General features: G+C 38.8%; 1 non-coding gene and 1 pseudogene across 2 annotated transcripts; one reads left to right on the top strand and one right to left on the bottom strand.

The window, feature by feature from the left end:
* Positions 1 to 3,274: 3,274 nt before the first annotated feature.
* Positions 3,275 to 7,868, bottom strand: LOC146905699 (uncharacterized; annotated as a pseudogene). The gene is made up of 3 exons (XR_015020128.1): positions 7,604 to 7,868; positions 7,161 to 7,456; positions 3,275 to 5,781 (listed from the first exon to the last, which is right to left on the bottom strand). The product of XR_015020128.1 is annotated as an uncharacterized LOC146905699 (transcript).
* A 646-nt stretch (positions 7,869 to 8,514) lies between these two features.
* On the top strand, positions 8,515 to 8,621 carry LOC146905700 (small nucleolar RNA R71). The gene has a single exon (XR_015020818.1). It is a non-coding gene; the product is annotated as a small nucleolar RNA R71 (small nucleolar RNA).
* The last annotated feature ends 551 nt before the right edge of the window (positions 8,622 to 9,172 follow it).

The raw sequence follows: 9,172 nt of genomic DNA on the forward strand, positions 1-9,172 counted from the left end.
AGATGATGCTAGTATATGCTTGATTTATTGATGCATATGGGTGTGTTATGTACTGGTGTACTGATGTCTTACTAGATGTCCTAACTTTCTGATGTGAGAATTTATTTTTCTCTGAAGTGTTTTTATGTGGGAGTTTATTTCTTCCTGTGTTGATTTTTTTAATGAGAGTTTATTTCTCTCTGTGAAGTTTATTTCTCCTGTTAGTTTTTCTGTGAGGCTGGGATCTATCCAATTCTAATGCGTGAGCCTTTGATGTTCTGGATGATGTCTCAGCATGTCCAAGTTTGCATTATTTATAAAGTTGTTTCTTTAGAAGTAATGTTGAAGTTCCTTTTTACATTCTTTCGTGTTGAGTAATTATGTTAAAGTGAAAGAAGGTATGTTTGTATAATCTCCTACTCGTCTTTTTCTATGCAAGTTCTTTGGTTTTTGAAGATGTGCGCTGCAAAGGTTGTTTTAGCCAAAATTTGCCAAAAGGGGAGATTGTTAGGTCTGTAGACTATAGTTGGCCGTATTTTGTTAAAACAAAGGTTCTAGCAAGATGTCGGACAAGATGTCTTGACATGTTGGTGCGACATCATAGCGTACCTACCTGGTTTCGCTTTCTTGGAGATTGTTTTTAAACGTGAGATCCTTGAATATTCTCTGAAGATATGATTCACATGAGAGTTGACCAAGAAGCGTGTGGTTCCTAGAAGCAGAGATAGGCGGTTTAAGTTTGGCGTGTTTCTTAAGTGTGATGTTGTAACATTTAAGGAAACATTTGATCTGCTTCAGAATATTGTGCGGAAGATCTTCTGATTCAACTGTATGTTTGGCCCGATTTGTGCATCAAGCCCATTCTTCATTCAGGCTATATAAAGGAAGACTCAAGACCTAATTCACTACTGAAGCATTCATTTAGAAAAGTGTCATTTAGGGTTTTAGTCCGTCGTTGTTATTTGTGAGCCACTCCTATATCACGTTGATACTAGAGTTGGACTGTTAGTTGAGTTGTAAACTCTGAATAACCCGTAAGCTTGTAAGGTAGAGTGAATTTCGCTGTCTAGTAGTGTGTCTCCGTTTCTGTTATAACTGTTGTTGATCACTGTGAGTGATTGAGAGGAAGTGCGAGGGAGATCTCATATCTAGGAGTGTCTAAGTTAGAAATTACATGAGTAGTGATTATGTGTGAAACTAGTAGACCGAGAATTTTTATGTATGCTTCAAACTAATATTATTATACTGATTTTCCTTCCTGGCTTGGTAGCCCCCAGATGTAGGTGACGTTGCATCGAACTAGGTTAATAAAAAACTTGTGTCTTTTACCTTCTGTCTTTACCGTTAAGTTGTTATTTGTTATTTGTGTTGGCACGATGTCTTAACATCTTACTTGACATTTTGCTTGTCTTGACATCGTGCTCAACATCTTTACTGCGTGCCAGAATTTCATGTTGGTTGTGGTTTTGTGTAGAATTGAGATGGATGAATCCAGTAAGAATGATGCGGTGATTGTGGAGGCATTGTCCACAATGGCATGGGTTTTGGCGCATGCCAATGAGCAGGCGGTGCAGGGTCAGCAGCACTAGGGTAGAGCAGAGGAACCGAGGTTGGATCGTTTCATGAGAAACCATCCTCTGATGTATAAGGGTCGGTATGATCCGAAGGGAGCGTAGACTTGGCTGCAGGGTATCGATCGTATCTTTCGTGCTATGGTGACTAGTGATGACCAGAAGGTGAGGTTGGCCCACATTCTAGTGGAGAAAGCCGAGTTTTGTTGGTCGAACTCTAAGAGATGATTGGAAGCTGGTGGAGCTGTTGTGTCTTGGTAAAGGTTCGAGAAGGAGTTCTTGAAGAAGTATTTTCCAGTTGATCTGAGCAGCAAGAAGGAAGAAATAACGTAGTATAATGGATCTAATGGAGTCTTGTATTGATTAACATTGAATGAAGAAATATGAGACGCACTTTGAGAATTTTGAGGAACAAATAAACTTTGTGAAACAAATATGTTATGATTGATTAACTAAGATGTTAGATGATATGTAGGGAAGTATTTGATGATGTGTAAGAACATGGAACCCTAACTTTGTTGAGAAAATTGAGAATAGGATATTTTGTGGAAATAGACGAACTTTGTCAAAAAGAGGTTTTATGATCAGATAACTTGCAAATGACTTTGTATTGATGATAACATGATGAAATAAGAATGAAGCAATGATCATTGGGTGTTTATTATGTTGGTTATCTTGATGTGAGTGATTGTCGTCTTTTATGCGAGTTGTGCTTTGTAAAAAATTATTGTTTACTTGTGATAATAATTGTTGATGTTGATTGTGAAGATGACTCTCTTGTTGCTTATGACTTGTTGTTTGCATGGATGTAAATACTTGATAATGCAAATGGTGGTGTTTGATGAAGATATTATTGTTAGTTGGTAATTTTACCAGATTCATTTAATGCGGTCGACATTAGTTGACTTTTGTCTTTGCATGTATCGAAGTCCTTTCCTTTAACTTGAGGAGTTCGACGATATATTAGATTTAGCGTGAAAGGTGTTAGGCCAAACCGCAAGTGCCCGGTCTATCGAAGTAGTAGTAAAAGAGAGTATCGTTCCGCTAGGGAGTTGTTCAATTTAACTAACCTTTAGAGAATGATTAGAGGAGAAGAAAGATTATAAAATAGGAGGTTCAGCTGGTTGAAACTAAATAACAATAATAAAAAGAGCCTTGGGATTATTGCTTCGTCATAATAACAAGTCCTTCACTAGCCAAGACTTTAACTTCTAATTTCATGTTTTACACCTAATTTCTAAAGATCGGTTTCCCTTTAGCCCCTCACCTTTCCGACCAAGTCCAGTGAGAGTTTACCCCTAGCAACCAAGCCTATTTCGCCGACTTGATTACTAGAAGAAGCTTATAAGGATTGAAACTACACATGTCTCAAGAATTGCAAAGACTATTTCACTGCCTTTGCAATTCTTGTCTAAATCAATTGTTCCAATATCAAAGCTCCGCTTTCGCATTATGAATTGATATTTGAGATGATGGACTAAAAATTATCAAACCCTCCACTTTCGTTTCCACAGTTTGATAATGGTTAATTCATGTATAAACGGTGAAATTAAGGTTACATGAAATTAGGGTTAAAGCTTGGTTCGATTAGGATTATGTCATTAGACTTATCCAACAATCCCAAGACAAGAGAAGTCTACTCACTCATGTTCATCGTAGACATGGGGAAGGAAAGAGAAAGCATAAAATAAATTGCAGGAAAGTAAAGAAATAAAAAGATGAACTTTATTAAGAAAACAATTGTCACTATTGAATTCCAAGAAATAAAGATGAATATTTGTGATGGGGTGCTACTCTATTTATAGCTTACATTCGACTTAAAATCTAAGCAATTACAAGGGCTTTCCGGTAAAACTAAAACAGAGTAACTTGGGCCCTAAGCAAAAGCATCAAAAGGAGCTTCTGGGGGTGGCACGGCCGTGCCATATGTTGGCACGGGCCGTGCCAAGCTTCTGACTTGGGGGAATATATTTTTGTTCCCGAATCTTTTGTATTTTCGCTCTGAATCAGTTCCAGGCTCCTTTCTTTTGCTCCAAGACTCCTTCCATCCAATATTCATTCCTGAAATATAAAAATAGGCAATTGAAGTAAAATAGCTCAAAAAGGAAACAATAATAAAATAAAATAAAACCAAATCGAAATAAAACGAAACTAAATAATATATAAAAATAGACTAAATATTGACTCATCAAACTCCCCCACACTTGAATCTTTGCTTGTCCTCAAGCAAAAGGCAATAGACATAGTAGCAACAAAAAAGATTTAACATGGCAACACAATTGAAAACTCATGTCTCTCTTAAGGTTTTATTTCAATGTACACTAATCACAACCACAAGTATTCCTTGTGAACCCAGTCAACCCAACAACAAGTCTCAAGTGAGTGTGTGTGTGTGTAGTCCAACCCTTTTCTTACTCCTGTATAAGACAGATATTATGAGGAACAGGTTCTAACCTTAACACTAAAGTAACCGAGAAAAGTCCTCTTCATTTCATATAAGAGAGATGAAAATTTAGTTTAAATTAACAATTTAAGCACAAGGGGCTGCAGATTGCTTAGGGGCTATCTATCCTCATAGGAAGTCTTTATGGAGAGGGTGTCCTTTCCCCCTAGATTCAAAATCACCCTAAGTAGTGCTGCAAATTTTTAATCATCTCTGCGTAGGAAGTCTTTATGGAGAGGGTGTCCTTTCCCCCTAGCTTTGATGAATTTATTTCCTCTTTGACGGATTTGGAAATTAAGCTCAATTAGGGAGTCACCACCACATTTATGAAGTCATAGAGAGGGTGTCCTTTCCTCCACATGTTGGTGCCATTCTCCTGCCCCATTTTAGTTTAACAATTTATAACAATAAAACACATTATTTCCCACACAAACTTATACTACTTTTACTCTAAAGTCTTTTAAGGGTCCAAGTTACCATTAAAGTTAGAACGTGCTCCATAAAATACCTACTCATACATTTACTCAAAGATTGCAACTGAGTGCTTTGCTCATTGGAGAATTTTTCACAATAAAACAAGATGTGGGTATAGCAAGAACACTAACAACACAAGAAATCACATTCATGGACAACAAACAACCTTTTTAAGAGAAGACAACAAAAAATTTATGCCATAATTTCCATTAAAAACAAGCTACTTAATCATGCCTTTCGCTATAAAAATAAAACAAAAGAATAAAGTTCAATGGAGTTTGAAACACTACGACTCTAGACACTTTATTAGGCTCCCCCCACACTTAGGAGAAGCATTTTCCTCAATGATTCAAAAGAAAAGAAAATTAAAAGAAACGAGAAGAAGAAGGAGTAGAAGAAGAAGAAGAAGAAGGAATAGAAGAAAGAGTTAGAGGAAGAGAGAAGAGAGAAGAGAGAAGGGAAGAGAGGAAGAGGAAAACTCACAATTTATTGAGGTCCGTAAGGAGGACCTTGGAGATGGAATTGGTGCATCATCCTCCGGAGCATCTCATTGTTTTCTTCCGTCATGCGGTTGCCCCTTTGGACATCATTTCTTAGCCCCACAAGTTCAACACCTTGCCTTTGTTGCTCGGTGCTTATCCACTTAACCTCAATTCGCATCCATGCCCATCTTTCATTGTCATTGAGCTCACCGGCTTCTTGGTCATGGTGCTATCCCTCATGGTGCAAGTTAGCACCTTCTCCTTCATCAAGATTTTGCTCTTCATGTGCCTGGTCATCATCAACATACAACAAATTTGCTTCCACCTCGATGCTAGTCCGAGATGGGTTAGGAAGTAGTAACAAAATAGGCACATTGAGCTTGATTTGGTATTGCATGGGTGGACGATGTTTTATGAAATTCATAGCAATGAGGGTGTCTATTTTCAACCTATTGTTTCCCTCAATTGGTTTTATCCCCTCATCTTCATCCACTCCAAATTGCCTAGCTATGTAAGTGATGATTCCCCCCACCACTATCTCTCCCCTACCGGCAGGCCTATTACCTACATCGGCAAGATAATCAAGCAAATTGAAACAAGTGTTTACGGGGTGGTTATAAAGCATTGCCCAAAGCATGAAGAGTTCATCGGTTCTAGTGTTCCCTAACTCGGTTCTACCCCAAATAGTGCAAGTCATAACCCTCTGAAGGTACCTAAGCACGAGGTTGTGAATGTTACTAGCTTTGTTGGCTCTAGAGACAAAGTCCCTACGGCCGGTGATACATTCCCAAAAGGCAGCGGGATGATAGTCATCCGGCTTTAAACTTTGATCCTAAGAATCATGGATATACCCCTCGTTTGCAAAGCCTAATGCATCACAAAAGTGCTGAAGAGACATATCATAATCAATATTCATTAGCCGGAAAACAACTCTATGGTTAGGGTTATCAAGATTGAACCTATCCTTAGTGAAAACAAAAGAACTTAAGAACTCATAGGTGAAATTCTCAGCATATCAGTCCAACCTAGGTTTCCTAGCAACCTATAAACATCATCTCTAATGCCTAGCATATTCAAACTATGAGAATCAGGATATCTAGAAGGATGCAAGGGTTTAGAGATTAGAATTTTATACCTATCCCTTTGCTTGTTGCCTTTGAACTTGATTCCATGATTCTTTTCTTGTGCTCGCCTTTTTGATGGAGGTCCTCCGGAAAAGCTTGCTGGTTCTTTTCCACTTCTCCTTGAAGCCATTTAACCTTGACCTTGGGTAGACTTTGTGTTTTTGTGAAGGTTTAGGGTTTGGGAAAATTTTTGGTGGAAAAGGTTGGTTTAGGTTTGGGGTTGATGTTTTAGTAAGGTTTATGAGTTTGGGTGTGGAGATTGGTTAAGAATTTGTGGTTTTTATGTTAGGGTTAACGGAATAAGGGTTTGGTGAATTATGGGTTTGGGTGGATGAAAGTTGTTTTTGATGGAAGGGTTTTGTTTAGAATGAAGTTTAGAGTTAATTTGGGGAAGAAATTGATTGGTTTGGTGGAGATTTGATGGAGATATGAAGGTTTGAAGGTTGTTGGTTATGGAGGTTTTAGAGAAAAGTTGGAAGGTAGAGAGATGTTTATGGCTGGGAATGAGGAAGAAGATGAAAAAATTGTGGTTATAGGGTGCTAGAAATCGGGCACGGCCGTGCCACATATTGGCACGGGCCGTGCCAACCTTCTGGAATTTTGGCATGGTTGGTTTACAAAGTCTGGCACGACCTTGCCAACTTTAGCACGGGCCGTGCCAACCTTCTGGACACAGGGGCTTCAAAATTTTTCACTTTCCTTGAATCGTACTCGGACAATTACCTACAAAACACTTAAAACAACGGAAAATAAACAAAATAAAGCAATAAATGCATGGGTTGCCTCCCACGAAGCGCTCTTTTAGAGTCATTAGCTTGACGGTTAGAAAGAGTCCTTAGAATGGATCAAAGAGATCATGTTGTGTAAATGACGCTATGAAGCGTTCTTTCACATCATGATCTTTAGGCAATGCACAAGAGTAAGGACCGGGACCTTTCATAACATTTTCCAACTCAAAACCTACCATTTTATCACTCACTTGAAAGACAATCCTACCATTTTGAACATCAACTAGGGCTCCCGCAGTTGCAAGGAAAGGTCTACCTAGGATTATAGGGACGTCATCGTCCTCTTCAATGTCAACTACCTCAAAATCAGTTGGGATGTATATGCCTTCTATCTTAACGGGTATGTCTTCAACAAAACCAACTAGATTTATAGTAGAGCGATCAACTAACTTTAAGACCAACTCGGTAGGTTTCAACTCTCCTATTCCCATCCTCTTAAAGAGGGACAAAGGTAACAAACTAACACTAGCTCCTAAGTCACACAAGGCTTTGTCAACGGTCTCACTCCCGATCATACAAGGTATGGCAAAACTACCTGGATCACTAAGCTTAGGGGGTGTCTTTTGGATAATTGCACTAGTGTCTTTAGCTAAAGCTATTGTCTCATTATGCTATATAGCCCTTTTCTTTGAAAAAATTTCCTTTAAAAACTTAGCATATAGAGGCATCCTGGACAAAGCTTCCGCAAAGGGGATCTTAATGCAAATTTTCTTAAGGATGTTGACAAATTTATTAAATTGACCATCCAAGTTGAGCTTAGCAAGTTTTAAAGGGGAAGGAGCTTGGGTCTCATCAAGCGGTTTCACAGTTTTCTCACCTAAAAGCTTGGCACTTTCTTTCTCAATATTTTTAACCTTAGCAATAGTTTCTCCTAACTTACTACCTTCAACAGAAAGAGCATTAACATGAGCTTTAGGGTTGGCTTCGGTTTGACCAGGAAAGACTTCCGGTGTTTGAGAAAGGGTGGTCACTTGTTGGGCCACTTGGGAGATTTGGGTTTCAAGCATTTTAGAATGAGTGGCAATAGAATCAACTTTGGTATTGTGTTTGGAAAGAGAATCAGTCAGAAATCCAGTTTGGTTTTTAAGTTCTTGAAGTTGTTTAGTTTGATTTGCAATAGAATTTTCCAACAAGATTTCCAAATTAGATTTCTGACGGTTGATTGCATAGCCAGGTGGTGCTACTTGTCCATAGGGATTTTGAGGATTTTTATAAAAGTTTTGGTTTTGCCTCATCCCTTGGTTGTATTGAGCATACTTCATTTTCTCAACACCATTAATAGCACTACCTAGTTGGCAATCAACACCAACATGATCAGTTATACCACAAATTTCACAAGAAGGAGATGTAGATGCATAAGTGATAGCACTAACATTTAGTTTTTCAAATTTTTAGGTTAGTGCATCAAGCTTAGCAGCAAGGTGATCATAGTTAGAGACTTCGTACATACCTGCCTCCTTTTTGGAGGGTGAAGAACTAGTGATGGCTCTCTCGTCGGTCCACTTGTAATGATTTTGAGCCATATCTTCAATCAAGGCATATGTCTCCGCGTAGTTCTTGTTCATTAGAGCTCCACCTGCAACTGCATCAACAGACATCTTAGTGGTATAAGACAAGCCATTATAAAAAGTGTGGACTATGAGCCACTTCTCTAAACCATGGTGGGGACAAAGTCTAAGCATTTCCTTGAAACACTCCCACGCATCATAGAGAGATTCCCCATCTTTTTGATTGAACCGTGTGATTTGGTCCCTTAGTTTAGCAGTTTTAGAGGGGGGGAAAGAATCGGGCAAGGAATGCTTGCCCGATTTGATCCCATGAAGTAATGGAACCGACTTCAAGGGAATGGAACCAAGAGCTAGCTCTATCCCTTAAGGAAAAGGGAAAGAGATGAAGTCTTACGGCCTCTTGGTTCTCCTTTAGGGTTCCACTAATTCGTAGGAAAACAGAGATGTGAAGATTGGGATCCTCGGTGGGGGATCTTGAAAACTGATTTTGCTGCACCAAGTTAAGTAGGGCAGGCTTGATTTCAAAGTTGTCATCCTCAACCGTTGGGTACGCAATAATAGCTTGTGGCTCAGCCGTAGACGGTGTTGCATACTCTTTGAGAGTGCGATCAGCCGTGGCGGTATTATTTCGTGCGTCTCTCTTTCTTTTATGTAAAAACCTTTCGATCTCAGGAATGAATACCACTCGATTTCTGGTTCTTCGCATAAAGAAATTGAAAACCCAAGAAGTTAACGATAACAGAAATAAAAGAAAAGAGTAAACGAAGAAAAAAAAGAAAAAGAAGAGAATTCTAATCACTAAG

The sequence above is a fragment of the Medicago sativa genome, chromosome 7, assembly GCF_051527215.1.
Source record: "Medicago sativa cultivar Bolivia chromosome 7, Bolivia_mono, whole genome shotgun sequence".
In the NCBI taxonomy this organism is placed as follows: domain Eukaryota; kingdom Viridiplantae; phylum Streptophyta; class Magnoliopsida; order Fabales; family Fabaceae; genus Medicago; species Medicago sativa.